The sequence below is a fragment of the Xiphophorus couchianus genome, chromosome 21 (genome assembly GCF_001444195.1).
Source record: "Xiphophorus couchianus chromosome 21, X_couchianus-1.0, whole genome shotgun sequence".
Taxonomy (NCBI): Eukaryota; Metazoa; Chordata; class Actinopteri; order Cyprinodontiformes; family Poeciliidae; genus Xiphophorus; species Xiphophorus couchianus.
The window spans coordinates 2,609,192-2,627,328 of record NC_040248.1 but is presented as its reverse complement, the minus strand read 5'-3'; the positions used below and the strand labels follow the sequence as shown (position 1 = coordinate 2,627,328).

General features: G+C 38.2%; 1 protein-coding gene across 1 annotated transcript in view; it reads left to right on the top strand.

Moving 5' to 3' along the window:
• The first annotated feature begins 1,280 nt into the window (after positions 1 to 1,280).
• The window catches only part of LOC114136628 (cadherin-20-like), a 102,084-nt gene continuing 85,227 nt past the window's right edge, over positions 1,281 to 18,137 (top strand). Inside the window, exon 1 of the mRNA XM_028004746.1 lies at positions 1,281 to 1,495. The gene's annotated coding sequence lies outside the window, so the exon portion shown is untranslated. The remainder of the gene's footprint in view (positions 1,496 to 18,137) is intronic.

Below are 18,137 nucleotides of genomic sequence, written 5' to 3'. Positions count from 1 at the left end.
TGTAGCAAAATTATTAAGAGGCGCTAAAGATCCAAAGAGCCACAGGTTACTTAAAATCCCAATAAAATTCAGAATAAAATATCAAAACATTATTTTTTACTACATTACCTCCTGTTCAACCTGTGTCTATCCTATCCTACCACTTCTAAAATAACCAATAAAACGGCTAAAGAAAGAGACTATGTGACATGTTAACTCGTCTGAAACACTCCTGAGTGTTTTAATTAAGACCATTTAATTATTAACTAAGCCAGGGAATGGGGCAGTAAATATTTACTCATTAATCTTACACATTGCTTTTAGCCATGATTAATTTATAAACCAATTTTCCTATAGTGTGTGCTCACGTGTGAAGAATGCACAATAATTCAACCTGCACTGCAAAAACACAAAATCTTACCAAGTATTTTGTTCTAGCTTCAAATGAAAATATCTTAGTAAATTTGAAATAAGACAAAACTAACTTATAAATTGAACAAATATATTTTCAGCAAATTATAGGAGCTTGTTTAGGGTAAAGATATCTGCATGAGAAACTAAGTAAATACTTGGTAACATTTAGTTTTGTTGAAAAGTTACTTGCAAGTTAATACACTTGAGATAAGACAAAACAAATGTATTTGCACAAGTAACGAGACCAAAATTACGCAATAAGATTATGTGTTTTTACAGTGCAAGTACTTTCTCACAAGGAAAGCCTGTGTTGTTTTTTTGTTGTTTTTTTTTTATATTTTAGCTGTACACTGCAAAAACAGAAAATCTTACCTAGTATTTTTGGTAGAACTATCTTAAGATAAAACAAACTTTTCAGCAAGACATAGGAGCTTGTTTTAAGTCAATAACTCTTTAATATTGCTAAAATATATATTGCTAGTTCTTCTGGCAGATTATTTCATTTATAACTAGATATTTTTCTCATGTTATCAGTAAAATAATCTGCAAGTGGAATTAGCCCTTTTTGTTGATATTAAGGAATTATTGACTTAAATGGTCTTGCTGAAAAGTTGCTTGTAAGAGAGTTTTGTCCCATTAATGTGTGTTAAAATATTTGCATTAGAAATTAGTAAGGCTTAATAAGATTGAGTGTTTTTGCAATGCAGAGCACAAAGTTAATAGACTATCAGTAAAAGGGAAGAGTGGGTGTGCTACATATGCAGTGAAGAATCGTTGGATTTGTAGAGTTAATTCATCTACAATCGCTGTGGCTGAGCATTGATGCGCGGCGCAGGGATGGGAGGGAGAGAGCAGCAGAGAGGGAGAGCCGCTGAGCGAGCTCGTCCACTTGGCTGCGAACGCAGGGAAGAGGCGGAGAGAGGAGGGTCTGCCTTTTCACCTGAAGATTACTTTGTCTCACACTTTGCTCACCCAGAGCGCTGCAGAGAGGCGAGTCGATCGGACTTCTCTTACAGAAACCGCTGCCATCGGAGTCCCGACTGGGGAGAAAAAAGTGCAACAAGAGGAGAAGAAGAAGTAGTTCTGGGTTTCCTCTTCAGAGGTAGGATTTCATTTACTTATTTACAACCTGCGAGGAGGTAAGTGAGCTCTGTGTCTGTCATGACTTTGGCATTGGGAGGTGAAGAAGTTGGAGGGGAAATGTTGAGGAGTTTAGTTGGTGCACTGGATGGCGGTGAGAGGAGAGTTGCTGTGAGTGATGGAGGAGTTGGGGGATAGAGGGGCGGCTGGCAGCCGACTCTGTAACCAAGGCAGCTGAGACGAGACAGAGCCAACAGGGGACACTGGGATTTCTATTTTTCACCCTCGCCGCGATGCGTTCGGGCGCTGCCAAGTCCCCTGCCTCATCCCTGACGGATAAAGATTTCATTGTGCGCCACTGTGACCGAATTCATTAAGCATCTACCCCTAGCTCCCCCCTCTAACTACCCCCAACCTCTCTATTTGCCCCGTAGTCAGTTCACCCCGCGCTGCAGCAACAGTTGAGTTTCTCCATGCTCTGCGGGAAAAAACCCAACTGAGAGCTCCTGGAGGGACGGTGTCTACCCCCGAAAAAAGTTTATCAGTGAAACTCTCAGGACACCACATGGGGTCGCTGTAAATGCAAATGACCGCTTACTGGAAATTTATGTCATAGCAACTTGACCAGTTTGCTGCCGCTTCTGGGAATTGGATTCCAGTGACATCCTGCTGGCTAAGGACAAATACAGCAGTAAATGTGGGGAAAATATGCAGAACCTAAGAAGTATTTTCTAAAAGGCTGTACAGCTGTGGTTTAAAAATCAATCATTTTGCATTGTTTCTTGTTAATATTGACTTCCCTTAAGGGGTTCTTATCTAATTGTTTAAGTTTTTCTTCCAATTAATCTTAAACCGCAGCCGATTCTTTTAAATTTTTTCTTGGTTTTCATTTATAAGCACCCATTTTCTACAAAAATTGTAGCAATAAAGAGAACGGCAGAATCAGTAGGACTGAATACAGTTTTGTCTCCAGCTGGCCTGAATTTCTACAAATGAGCAAATATGTTCACTGTACATTAACAGAATCGAGGTGAATGCCGGTTTTATGCTTGTAGGTCGTTTTTAGGTGCCCTCTTGTGGCCCAAATAAAAAACAAAACACCCTGGATAGTACAAGTCGTCGGTTTCTGAATCAGAACTAACATGATTTATTTTGTTCATTCAAGCAGGTTTGATTTAGGCAGAAAAATTGGTTGAAAAGGGTTTAAAACAGTTTCTTTTTGAAAACACATTAAAACAATTGAATTTTTGGGTCTTCAATGGGATAAACAAGCCAAACCAGGAAGGGGAGAACAGGGCAAGCAAAACTGATGGATTTAAGTAGGAAGTCGACAGCCAGACCACTGAAAATGTGTCGTTTTACCAAGATTGTTGTTGTTATATCAGTGTTTTGTATCTGTTAAGTGATTCTCTTGATAAATAATGTTTACCCAAGCTAATTAGCAGCAGCAGCACCAGCTTATTTTCTTTCCACTGTGTCTGAGCCAAATGAAGGAGAGCGTGTTTGATTACAGCTGCTTTCTAACTGTATATCATTATTTGAATTGGCTGTTTTTGACCAAACAACATGCAGAGGTGGGGACACTTACTGCATGGCTACATTAGTGTAAACTGTCAAGACTGATTATGTCAACAAAAGTAAGACCTGCAAATTACTGCATTAATAAATATTAAGGACTCTGATAATCTAGCCTGGTAAAACCAGCCTCTTGTTCTATGCTTATCTTCGTACAGAGTGTCTATTGAGTGGTTATTGAAAAGTGATTGGTTCTCAGATGCGTGGACTTTGTTTAGGTTAGCAATTTTACACAATCACTGATTGTGATGTGTATCTGTCTGGTATGCAACTTAGCAAAATAGGCATGATTTGGTTATAAGTCTGACAGCTACCAATACAACTATTGGTATGTGTTGAATGTGCATCAATCGGCAATAGTGGCATATAGCACTAGCTCGGCGGTGTGGTGGCTCTAAGCTAATTCACAAAATTTGTTTAAAATGATTGCACAATTATTCTGGATTCGTTGGCACAAGTTGTTTTATGCTATTACACTCTCCTAGCTTATGTATTTTTTATGAAAGTTGGAATTCAACCTCTTTAGAGAAACCTTTATAGCATAACAGAAGCTAAAGATTTGTTTTACATGTTCACAAATGTAAAAAATCGGAGACTGCTCTGTGCGTTTTTCTGGTTACTAATGATGTCTGCGTTAAATCTCTTTGGTCTTGCAAACACTACTGGTGATGTCCATTTGTTTTACTGCCTTAGACTTACAGCTGTGCAATAAATCAGTAACAATATGAACATCACGATTGACACATGATCAGTATCAATAGATATTACGTCCGAAATAAGTTCAATAACTTCACCAAAGTTAGAATCACAGAGCATTCTGGGAGATGTAGGCAGAGAAAACACTTTAACCGCTCTAACCAAGATGGTATCAACTAACTCACTCACTCTTTGGTTACCTAGCAACAAATAAAAAACGGTGTGGAGTAAAAACTGTGGGTAAGACAGGCCAGATATTTAAAACAAAAAACTAGTCAATATTTATGGATATTGAGTGATATGAAACGTTTACACCATGGTAAATTTTTCAGGCATACTGTCCAAACCTACTTGACTTTCATAGTAACTGGACATAAACTGTTGTGAGATTTCAACAGCGTTTCGGCTGAAATTTGGAAAGTTTGTTCCAGATCATAACCGACTCTAAACCAAATAAATTAGAACCTTTTCTTCTGGCCAACACATTTTTAAAGAGGTAGCAACGACTGTGAAGGTCAGTGAAAAGGCTGAATTCAAAAGGACTTTATGTGTTTTCGTTTTACACATCACTCTTTTCATGCCTCTCTTCACAGTAAAGCCGGAGTCATCACCCCTTTAGGTAAAAAGACTGGTACAGGCTTTTATGGGCTCCTTATTGTTTCCAAGATGTGAGACACCACCCTCGTGGTGAAATCAATAGCCCAGTAAATTCCTAATTGAATGACTGCGGGGCTCAGAGCCTGACGGGGCTTTATAGGCTACCAGAAGGCGCCTTTGAGCGCGCGGAGAGCATCAAGCACACTGCTGGCGTTGTTGTGGTCTGGGAAACAACGGCGCGTCAATCAGCGACTGCCTGGCAGGCGACAGTAGCGTTAGCGTTCGCACACCTGCCAAGATATGCTTCACGAGACGAAGAGGGGATCACGTTACTGACAATTAGCTTTTCTTCCTGCTGAACCCGGCCACCATAAAGCAGAGAGGACACCTGTGAGGCGGGTCGTAGGTGTCAGAAAGACGGAGCGGGAGCCTCGGGGTTTAAGCGCAGGAACACGATGAGACTTGTTCTACGTTCGCCGGTACTGTGCATTGGAGCAAATCCTTTTGTTTGAGCTGTAAGTCATCTGTCTGAGCTGCTGATGAAGTGACTGACCTCAGGGCTTATGCTGCTGCTGCTTCAACACAAGGAAAAGACAGCAATATGTTGTTTGTGGAAATGTTTGAAATGTCACACCTTTTCAGACAATACACCATCTCTCCTGTTACTTTGTTGGGAAGTAGACAATGGACGGGGTGATGTTTATGAGTATCATGTAAATGTTCCTCTAAACCTAAAAAAAAATCTAATATTTCCAGTAATATCTGATTACATACCAAATGATGAAACTTACAGGACAATAAACTCACAAGTTCACTACAAAAAAACAATATCTTTTGTATCTTTGGTCTGATTTCTAGTGCAAATATCTTAGTACACTTGAAATAAGAAAAACTAACCAACAAGTAACTTTCCAGCAAGAAATAGGAGCTTGTTTTAAGTCAGTAATTTCTTAATATTGATTTAAAAAAGCTATAGTTTCACTGGCTGACAAATTCACATAAGAAATTTTTTCAGTGCTTTTTCTTTAATACTAAAGAATTATTGATTTAAAACAACTATATCTTTCTGAAATGGTATCCATAAGTCTGTTTCATCTTATTTCAAGTGAACTGAGATGCTTGCACTTGAAACTACACCAAAATATTTGGTGGGTATTTTGTGTTTTGCAGCATTAACCCTTCATTTTATTTTGACATGGCTTTACCAGACCATAAACTATCATTATAGACTTTGGGTGAGAAGTTTACTGTGTAGATTTATGTTATTTTTCCATTGTGAAATGATTATACAACCATCTTCAACAATGATTGAACCGGCTGCGCAATGCAGTTAAATTATTTAGGAAAACATAAAAACATAATAAATCACACAGTCAACAGCTGTGAAAACCATCAATGTTTTATTTATTATGGTTCTAGAGCTCTAACTGGCTGTTTGTAGTTTTCTGGAAGTTTGTTACAGATTTGTGGTGCATAGAAGCTGAATGCTGCTTCTGCATGTTTGGTTCTGGTTCTGAGGATGCAGAGCCGAACCAGAAGATCTGAGTGAGTCTAAAAATTTGATACAACAGCAGATTTTTTATATATTTTGGTGCTAAACCATTTGAGTGATTTATAAATTAACAGAACTATTTTAAAGTCTATTCTCTGAGCTACAGGGAGCCAGTGGAAGGACTAAAGTTAAAATCTTGCTGTGACATTAATCCTGTAATCCAGGAAATGTTCTTCAGGTTATAGAAGGCCAACTTTGTAACTGTCTTTATGTGGCTCTGAAGGTTCAGGTCACATTTCAGCCTGATCTCCAGATTCTAGCTGTAACAACTGAAGCTGCTCAGAACATGAGCTCATTGTTTCTCTTGTTTTTATTGTTTCGCCAGGCGGAGCCTCTCAAACCAAAGCTGTTCACTGAATTAAGTCTGAATCTACATTCATGGCTGTTGTTCATCTATTATGTCAGAATATCGCTAGCTGACACTTTCCACACTGCAATGAGCATTCACAGAAAGAGACAGCTGCTTGCTTCAGCCTCTAAACGCAGACTGGAGATATTAAGACATCGATTTGCAGGGAAAATGAGACAAACACTGTAATCTGTGAAGATAATCTTTCTCCCTGCACTGATGGTCCTCCACAATGATCCAGAATACAGCAGAGAGGAATTAAACACTGTATGGGAAAAGAGTTATCCAATGATGTGATGTTATGGCTGTGTGGCATCTCTCGGTGTGCTTCTGCTTGGAGAGGGAGTTAAGAAGATTTTTAGCACAAAAATGTTTTCAGTTATTTCAAACTATTAGCAATCTGCCTCACAGCAAAACACTACAAAAATATTAACACCCAAATGTTAACTGTGGCTCAGAAAAGCACTCGTACCTTTTATGTAAGCTTTAAAGCTGCATATAACCCTTATAAAATATGGTTTTTAAATGTTTGTTGGAACAGTTTTCATGTCTGAGACAGATAATCTGTGAAAAGATCGATCTGCTCAACCTCTACCCTGAGTTGCTATTGCCTTGTGAAGAAATGACACCGCTCCCAGTCAAAAACAACCAATCAGAGCACAGCGCTGTCAGTCACTTTTGAGAACGGGATGCCAAGTGAGCTAATGGCAGAGAAACAACTCACCGTTACAGGAAAACCATTTATCTGCTGTCATATGAAGAAGCTGTAGTATACCAGAGAAAAACTGAGGGGTGAGCTTGATTGACAGCGCTGAGACCCGCCTCCTTGTTCTTACTGGTTGCTTCTCATTAGCACTGGCAGAAGACAGAAGAGCTTGATTTTTCAGATTATTCGTCTCATACAATACTGTCACAACATAGTGACAGTTTCAATATTTTTGTGGAAAAATATTTTTATAAAAGTGACATATTGCAGCCTTAGTGTATTTTATGGGGCTATTATGTGAAAAGCCAACCAAAAGGTTCCACTGACAAATTATTTCCCAAGTTAGAAATGAAATAATCTGGAAATCTCCTTAATATTGACCAATATTAAGGAATTACTGACTTAAATCAAGTTCTTATTTCTTGCTGAAAATATACTTGTAAGTTAGTTTTGTTGAATTTCAACTGCATTAAGATATTTGCACTAGAAACTGGACAAAAACACTTGGCAAAATTGAGTGTTTTTGCAGTGTGGTGATGGACTCCGACCTGAACATCTGGAGCCACATAAAGACAGTTATAAACTCGGCCTTCTATCACCTGAAGAGCATTTCCAGGATTAAAGGACTAATGTCTCTGGAAAATCTAGAGAAACTCATCCATGCTTTTACATTAAATAGAATATGTAAAGAATGTATGAAGTACTTAAACTGGAAGAATAGCCTTAAAATACTTCTGTGAGTTTATAAAGCACCACAAAACATTACAGATCTGCTGCTGTTGTATCAATTTCTGGTTCTGATCTGCTCTGCATCCCCAGAACCAGAACCAAACATGGAGAAGCAGCATTTTCTGGAAGAAACAGAGTTTCTTTACATAGATACTAAAAAGAAGAAGTCATTTGTTCTGAGTTGCTTTTGATAAATAATAAATAGAACGCTGATTCACTGACGTCTGGTTTTAACTGTCATCACTTCATGTTGGCACTTCAGTGTTTTGCTTGTTTGTTTTTTATGTTTTCATCAAATGAAGCACTTTGAACTGCTTTGACGATGGAATGTGCTAAACATATAAACTTGCTTTACGTTGTTTTAGGTTAAAACAGGGAAGCTGGTCTGAGTTGTTGAGAAACTGGACAATCCTGGGAGAAATCATGTTAAAAAGTGGAGTCCAAACTGTCCAAAATCAATACATTTAAAGAGTTTGAAAGCAACAATTTTAATTTTTTAAATATTTTTTGAACATGTAGTATTTGGATAGAAAAGTGTCCCATTATTCTGAAAAAAAGTTATAGTAGATCCAACACAAAGGGTTTTGTAGGTTTTCCTACAGTTTATAGAGTCGTCGAATGTGTTTTAAATTTCATTTAGAATGAAAATAGTCTGGGAATTTCTTTTAAAAAAGAATCCTTTTAGACAAATCTTATGAAAGTTGCTGATATTTTTGGTCATTTGTACTGATTTTAATAATCAACAAACATCATTAATAAAAGATAAATCCTTCCTCTTATTCCATTTTAGGAAGATTTCAACTTGTCAGTAAAAACAACCTGCGTTAGTGGCGCAAATATACAGGATGTTGCTCTTTGTCGTCATGGCAACGGTGCTTTGGACACTACTGTGTATGAGACTAGAAGAGTCCCGGGGTGAAAGTTCACCTTCCCGAAGTACAATGACCCCAAACATACAGCCAGGGACACAGTGGAATATTTTATAGTAAAGCATGTTCACATGTAAGAATGGCCTCAACCAGTGTTTTTCAAATTGGGGGCCGCAGACCCCTGGGGTGACGCCAGGGGGCGCTGTGAGGGCCTCAGAAAGTTGGGAGGAAAGATGCCGGAAATTTTTTTTTTCATCATAATTTTTTATTTTATCAATCATTTAAAAAAATATAGGTTAAAATAATTTACTTAAATGCCATTTCTGATGCTCATTTTCTGATTGGCTGCCAGTCAAATTCACCAAGCTGCTTTGCTCTTCAAACTAGGACAAAATGGAAACACTTCTGACAAGAAAGATCAAAGGACTCTACTGCAAAAACTGTGGAAATTAAACAAAATTTGATAGAATTAATATAAAATATTACATATTTTTATAATCAAAACAGGGGATTGTGTTGAGAAATTGTATTCTCTGGTAATAAAGTCATAATATATTATCTGATAATAAAATTTTCCGCCTTGTAACTCATGGCAATCTAAAATCTGATGGTATATGGAAGCATTTATGCTAAATGAATGTAATAATTATTGAATAGTGAATAAAAACATTCTAAACGTTAATGTTTCTTTACATATTTTCTAGCATTGTCTGTAGGTTTGCAACGGGGGACCCCAACCAAAGGTTAAGCCAAAAAATAAAGACTTGAATATTGAGCTTCATAGATGCTCTAAATGTTGCAGGTGAAATATTCTTTCCTTTTCATAGTTAGGAAAGAACTAACTAACTTCTAACTTCTGTTTGCTGATCTCATAAAAAAAGAAATAAATGGTTTGAGTTTTTAGGCTAAATCAAACATGAAAGAGTCCAGGGAGCAAAAATACTTTTGCAAGGCACTGAACACTTTACACAGTTTGGGGAATATAGTAAAGAATCCAGATTTCTTCAGCTCTTTGGGTCACATTTGGTTGAAATCAAAGAAAAACCCACTGAAAAAGTAGCAAGAAATCTTTACACACAAGGCTCACATCTCGCTTCTCATATTGCGACAGAAGACACACTCAGACTTTATCATAAACAGAAGCTACCGTCTCTGTAATTGCTTTGTTTTTATAGACGTTTTGGACAATAAACGTCTTCACTGGAGGCACAGTTTGAAACACAGAAGCATCCATTTAGCCCCGGTGGACAAATGTACCGAGACAGCTGAAAGTACAGCTCTAATTTAAGCTGTCAGTACCAACACAACTAATACAACTCCAAGTAATAAGTTGGTTCCCCTGGGCTTCTGCTGCAGCCTAAATACACTGCAGTAAAGGTAAAAACTGTGCATGAAGTGGGAGAACAAGTTCTTAAATCCCCAAACTGATCCCACATAAGAAGATGCAGGTGTTCATTTGATTAACTTATTAAATTACTCCAGTTTGAAAATGCACTCAGAGATGACAGATCTATTAGAGGGAGACGGACAGGAACACGTCGGCTCTACAAATTAAACAAATTCATATTTTTCTGCTTTCCTACCTGACAGGATTTATTATTTTCCAACTTCCAAACATTCGAGGCCATGTTATGAAAAAAATTAAATAATAATAATAATATATTTTTTTAAATTGAGCTGATCTGACATGTGAACCTTCTCCCTCGGCAGTCCTTCACAGCGCTGCGTGGAAACATACTGTAAGCCTGTTGGTTTTTAATGAACTGCTGGGGAGCCGCGCTTTATTATCCATTTGATTATTAGTGAAGCAGATCCAAACACTGCAGATAATGACGAGCGTGGCTCGTAAAATACATACTGCTCATAATAAACTGCGGCAGCCTGCTGAATTAAAAGCAGAAAATATTGGAGACAGGTCTATAAATGCTGCTGGGGACACAACAAAGAAGCAAACACAGTTAAAAATCAGTTCTGTTAATCTGCGTAGATAGAAACTACTAGCTGACATCCAGGAGCCTCAAATGTGTTGTCCGTTCTACTCTAAACTTAAATATTATCAATTATAAATGCACATAGATTCAGGAATAAGAACAAGAAACTTATTCCATCTTCTCCACTGCCAATTTCTGAAGCTAATCTTTAATAAAGGCGAGCTTTGACACCTTTAGATTGTTCCCAAGAGTGGGAACCCGTTTGCCGCTGGTTACAGAGTCTCATCTTAGGGTGCTTTCCCACCCGTAATGTGATCAACTGGAATGAATTCACACATATTCACTGCACAAGACTCCACGGCTGAAGAAAAAGCGTGTTCGAGCTTGTTTAAATTCGCTGCAGAAGATTGGGACAAGCCAGGGAAACACAGAGAATTTTTGAGACCAAAACTCAACTCTCTGAATGTCAACACACACCATGTTTGGAGGAGCACAAAATCCAATATACAATTGGATATGAGAATAAAGGAAGGCTGTGTTTTAGGGTGCTGATAGTCTGGTAGACTCTGTTTGATTTAGGAACAAAATTGCAACATTTGTTATGTTTTCAGCTGCTGTAGTTCTCTAACTCTGCACTGTGTCAAACGAATCAAGTCCTTTGAAAAACCTGTTCCCTTCCTCGCCTGTGGAGGCGCTGCACCAAGAACCACTGGAGGTAACAACATGAAAGCCGCAGTAGAAGACACTCAGCGCGACTTCTGTCTTTACGAAATGAAAACAAAAATGGAGTGACGTTAGATTTTAGCGGTTGTAGAATTTGTGTTTTGTCTTTGGTAAAACATCACTACTCTTATCTCCTGCTAGCGCTAGACTAGCATATTTCCTTTGGTTGTACTTACCCAGAATGCCCTGCACACAGTGCAGTGATCTTGGTCTGCTTCGTGTTCATATATGCATTCGAGTTCACGTCAATCGAACCGAGGCCAAGGTTTTCAGGCACATTCACACCTCACCAAACAAACCGGACTTTCTACACAAACGGACTGGAGTGGGATTAAAGCGGACCAAACAGGGCTGGTGTTAATTTACCCTTAATATCTCAATATTGAAACAAAATTTTACTTTCTATGGTAAATTGAATTGTCTGGCTGTTTGAAATGACAAACTTTTCTTGGGTTATGGGTTTGCGTAAATCTATAAGGGTCATTTGTCTCTGTTTTATGTATTTTGTGAGTGAGAAACCCAATATATTTGGTACTGTAACAGACAACAAAACAGCTACATATACCATGTACGTCCTTTCAGTGGAAAGTTACAGTCCCGACCCAAACACCCACAACCCAAATCACCATCGATCTGTTCAAACCTTCATCCACTCCGTCGATTAAAACATCAGGAAAAAACACATAAAATATTCATCTGATCTTTGAACTGCAATTAACTCAAAATTAAACTTCCCCAAACTCATCCATTATCTGAGACCAGGCTAAAAATAAACAGCTCATCAACCTTCAGCGGAGGCCAGAACGATCATCACCATGAATAAGGAAAACAGGTCGACCTTGGTGCTGGCAGACACTGATTATGTTTTATTGCTCCTCCCAACCAAAATGAGCCAAATACTCACCAATGTACTCCGGCGGATAAAATGGAGCGAGACGGGGAATGAGTTATAGCGTCTGGAGCTGGCGTGCTCCAGTTAACTTTTTTCTATCCTATAGCAGAGCAGAGGATGAGCCATAAATCTGACCCACACATCCATTAGGTTTCTATACTCTCCAGCTCTCAGCATGACGTCCCTCTCTCCATTTATTTTAATGTGCTGTTTTTTTAACCGCGTATAGCGTGTTTGCGTGTGCCAGTTTAGCTAATTAACTGTTTGGAGAAGTGTTTTGGTTTCAATCTGTGCATGAATTTGCTCTCCGAGAGAAATGACCCAAACTGAAGAGGATCCAAGGACAGTCAGTCAGATTCAATCCAAAAGCGGCTCCAGCTCTAAATGGCAGCGCTTTAAATGACTAAAGAGACAGAACGCAACATTAGAAGCAGCACGATGTGCATTAAAACACTGATTATACTGTAGTCTGATGACGAGGAGAGCATGCAAACAATCTGCAAATTAAACATTTCACTTGTTGAATCCAACAACATAACTAACGCAGTGAGTCCTGCACATTCATCAGCAGCTTCTGAGTTACAGCACACAGCTGGAGAAACACCGCCGTTTCCATCTGGGTACCAACAGAGTTTATCAATCATCCTTGTGACTCTCAGCTGGTGAGGCAGAGCCACAGTTTACTGCTTCCTGTGTGTTAATGATTAACGCTTATTTTAACAGTCAAAATTAGAGATGCGCTGAGCCAATATCAATATCTGTATTGGTCCTGAAATTAAAAAAAATTCTCCGCCATTTTTCTTTTCACTGGCACACATTTCTCCATCTGTCAGCTGTATGGGCCATAGGAAACATGTTTAGCACATTTTTTGCACAAAATACTTCTTTTAATGTCTTTTCCAGCAGCCATTTTACAGAGCATACAACGAGAAAACCAGCTGAACAACAAAAGATGTAGATCGGGTTTCGGAGACAATGTGCCCGATCCATAAGGGCAGATCTATTCAGTCTAATTCTACGTTTTGTGCTCTGAGCGACGTCTTGTTTTATTATTTATTCTGCATTATATTAAATGCAAACACCAACTTGCCATGCTACTGCTGTAATCATGGTCCAACAGGGTGTGTACGCGCCTGCATGCCAGGCTTGTTTTGGATGGTTCTGCAACCCGGTGCATATAGTTTATAACCTCAGAGAACAAATTTAATGCACCTGCATTCCTTTTCTGCACCTGGCAGATTTACGGGCTGCATACCAATGAGTGACATGTAGAGACTCGCCCTTGTTTTGGTTCTTAAAGGGGCAGTATTATGTGTTATTTTAGAGCATAATCAAGTGACTGTTACCTTTAGTTGTTATGAAAATGCTACAAATGTCAAATATGACTTAAAATAAATTTACTTTTTAATTCAACTCCTTGAAATTGGGCCTGTGTCTCTTTAAGAAAGTTCCATCTTTCTGAAGCTCCGCCTCTAGGTAGTCAATACAACATGGCTTCTCTATTGTCCCTTTAACAACGGCTTTACCAGTGTTGTACTGAGAAGTAGCTGCTACAGTTGATGTGCAGTTACAGCAGGTGTTTGCTGATTGCTGCTGGCTAGTCTGAAGGAGCTGAGTGGGGGAGGAGTTGCACCTTGAAGGCGGGGCTAGGTCCACCCCGGTGTTTTTCACATCTGAAAGGTTGCCATGGAGATTAAAGGATTAGAAGACAGGCTTGTGAAGAAGGAATATCATGATAAGATGATGTAAAGCTGAAAATGTTGATTTTACATAATACTGCCATTTTAAACATGAAAAAGAAAAATTATTCTATATCTATTTGGTCAGATTTGCAAGAAAAAGAAACAAAACTTGATGCAAAACTCGCTACTACGGCGCAGCTTTGCTGGTGTGTGCGTCTGTGTTCGTAACTTGTGAGCACATGTGTGTGTCGGGGCGTTTTTCCGTTGCGTGTGTGTGCTTGCATCAGCGCAGATTGCTCATGAAATGCGACCTCTGGAAAAGTTTCCTGTCCACATTCTCCTCTTTGAACTCCAATCCATTATCTTCAGGTATCAAATTCGCCCCAACAGGTGTATTGTGGTAGATGATACGGGCCCGTGGCAGCCTGCCACAGATGCAGGGATGAAAGAGAAGATCCGGGTCTGTGCACACACCAACACACTCGCGTATCCACCTTGAGAGTTTGCAGAAAGCGCGGGCCTCATAATGCAGCTATCGCCGGGCTCATCGGCAGCTGCGAAGGAAGTGAATCTGCTTTTAAAGGACGTGTGAAGACGTCTATCTGGGTTCCTGTCATCATTTTTCTTTCATACCCAGAGGCGTTCGATCGATAGCAAACAGAAACAAAGAAAGTCTCATACTGTTTATGTGAGACAGCGAAGAGGTGAAGCAATAAAACACTGGATTTAGTTGTTGCCTCACGAAGATGCTTTCAACCTCGGTTTTTACAAATTACCATCCTTTGTACCTGCTGCACATTCTGAAACTGTACCTGTACCAGTGGATGGTATGAAAACAACTAAATGATGAGTGTAAAACGAACATTTTGTAGAGCGAGAGCCTTCCTGTGAACTTGGTGGAGAAGGAAAACAAAGATAAAAAGAAGAAACAACAGCGAGCAGATGGTCAGAAACACAACTGTGTGCTAGATGTGTTGTTGAGCAGCTGTATGCCGACACGTTCAATTTAATAAGCTGCAAAAATGCCAGTACTGTTAACAGCTTGTTGCACAGCCCCCTCATGGACTGCAAAGACATTCGCTTGTTCATTATTATCACTATTTTCTACATAAAAACAGAAAAATCCACTAAGGACTGCAAACTTCAATATATTCTACTGGGATTTAATGTGGTAAAGTAAACAAACTGGCCTATAACTGTGGAAATTATACATTAAAATGGTCTCTGTGGCATCGGCATCTTCAAAAACAATCCGAAGAATATCAATTTCCATGTTTCTAAAAGGTGTTTCTGAAACTAAGAAATATTCACACTGCACCATACAAGAACAAGTGGCCACCCATAACGTACTTACTCCTTGATATTTGTTTAAAAAACACAAAATGCGTCATTATAACGTGATTTTAGCTCCAGACAGATCTAAGAAGGTTGAATTTGTGAATGCAAACGTGTTAAATCTGGATGTGGCTTTATGGCTTTGGGCTAATGCCTGTTTAATGTTGTGAAAGTTCGTCCATATGGTTGAGATAAAAATTGTTTACTCACCTCCAGTCCTGCTCAGAGCTTCTTCATGTTTATTTTATGGGCTTAATTTAGCCAATTTCAGATTTAAGAGTTAGCTGACCTTTACTAAAACCTGTCAAATTAAAAAAACTAAACAATCCACTAATCCTATGATAAATTAAAATGAATTAAATAGTTTCCATTATGACGATTTTTCAAAGGGTTTGTTTGCTTATAGAGACACTAAAATTCTTTGTATTTATGGTTGTATGTGTCTTTTTATTATGTGCATTTTATTCATTGTTTTTGGTTGTTGTGTTTTAGTTTGGATACATAAAACATTCCAGTGTTTGATGTTCCTTCCATAATGCAAGTTTATTAGTCTTTGAGATGGCAAATTTGCATTAACATGCCATTATCAATATATTATCACAATAGTTTCTGGATCAATTTATCGTTCTGCAAAATGTGTTACTGTGACAGGAAACGCAGGAAGCAAAGAGAAAAAGAAAATCATTTTTTTACACATTTTTCAATGATTTTTGGTGTTCCCATCCTTAGAAGTGTCTTATACTGTAGCTAGCCAAACAAAATGGTGAATTATCGCCACATTGTGGTTATTGGCTGCTATTTAAAAACTAGATCAACATGTCAATGTTGACAATCAATTTTTATAAACTTCTTCCCCGGCTAAAAACATATTAAAATAATATTTAATACAGTCATAAATTATAGACAGAGGTAATGTGTATTTCAGATATGACTGATTAAATTAGATGCTAATCTTGCTATTGAACTAATGAGATTAGATCTGCAATGATTAACCAATTATTGAAATGAAGTCAACTAATTTAGTAATTGATTAATTGTTAACTAGACCATGCAACAAACTTAAAAAAGGCTACTTACTGGAAGGAACAACATATTCACAGGTGCAATTAAATCAAACTGTACAAACTTTTTCCCACTTAAAATAAAAACACCGTCAGCTGTAATCAAGTCTTATCCAAAACTCCTCAAGGAAAATAGTACTGTATAAAAAGGTTTAAGTGTTTAAAAGAATGTGAAATGTTACATTTTCTTAAGCGATTAATCGTCAAAATAATTGATTAATCGTTTAATAAAACAGTTAGTTGCAGCTCTACTTTCTATGTATATGTAAAGCACTCAGAACCACATAACTGCAGTTAAAAGAGAGATGCTCTAAACATAACCCGTGCTCTATTTCCAAACAAATACTCTACAAATGTTGTTTGTTTTGCTGAGCTCTTGAGAGTACACACAGCTTCAAATTCATCAGAGTTCCTGCTGTTTGATGCAGCTGACATCCCTGGCGCCTTGTTGCAGCAATAGGTGGGAGCGTCGGGGCCGAACACCTCCCCACTTCCACACACTAACATGGATGAGTCGTTTGATCCCAGGGTTCAAAAGACATCAGCCATAGTCTCTGCTCCCCCCTCCCCGCTCTCCGTAGCCGATTCTCTCCTTTGAAATAACATTACCTGTGTCCTTTCTGTGAGCTCAAGAGTCTGCAGCAGCAGATGAGACAGAATAGAAAAGGTAGAAAAGGAACTACGGCGTTTGTTATTGCCTCTACAATCGGTAGGGCGGATCAGTTATTCTCCCTGAACTATCGAATGTCTCCTGTGAAGGTTTATCCAAACTGGTGGGAGAGCTTCTTAACAGTTTTCAAGTCTTGTCGTTAAAAATTCCTACAGTTGTTTGAGATTTTTATGTATTAAATTGGTTTTAAAGTAGACGTCCTTCGGTTTCATCAAATTATTGGTTGGATTTCAGCTAATAGTGTGCTAATCGAGTTTTGGGGTACTTACAGACAGACTTTGTAAAGAAGATGAACACGGTCCATAACGTCAACTGGTTTGTTGACTCCACTTCCTAATCCTCAAGTTTCACCGCCAATTTTGAAAACTGGAAACCAGTAGATGATGCAGCGCCTCTGAAAAACAAGATAACAGAATTATCTGTATCATCAATCATGCTCTTTCTACTTTACTCAAGGCTTATCGTCTTCTCAAATTCAACATTAGTACATTAGCGCTCCCAAAAAGCTAAGCTACTAAAACGCTTCGAAACAGCCAAGCTCTTTCGAAGCAGCAAAGACCAAAGTACTAACCAAAGAAATGATTGACATTTAAATTTAAAACAAATAAAACATGTAGATACAGGTAAATTCGACATACAGGTAAAGAAAATCAAAATCAACTTGAACGACTAATATTTAAATATTTGAAATCAACAAAGGCTACATTAACACGGCAGGTCTTTATGCTCACTTAAATTTTTTTTTTGTTAAAATTATATTTTTTTCTGAAGTGGTCGCTAATGCAACCAAAATTAGACTTTTGTGTGAACAGTTTACAACCACAAAACAGAAAAGAAAGACGTTACACTGTAAAGACGTTACCAATTACCAATTACGGAACCAATTATTGATCAATTTTAAAGTTTTTGAGCAACAGGAGCCGACAGTATTGTCAAACATAAACAGATTAAGAAAATCTACCACATCTGGTTTGTTTTGGTGCAGAATTATGACGCAAGGCGGATGAAATATGACATTCCCGCTCTGACTACCAACATTTTGAAAACCATCGGATACCGATCCAACTTAGAAACACATAATGTAGCACAATTAGATTTTTGGGGGGTGAAAAAATTGGAATTGGTTCGTTCAAACTGAGAATATGGGTAAAAAAACCAAAAAAAGTATTTGAATCATATGTGTCTGCTGTGTGAACATAGAGTATTTAAATTACATTTAAGTTTTCTGATCTTTTACTTTTTGTCTCATAATACAGGATTATGCTGTTAGATTAAATAAACAATTAAATTATTCAAT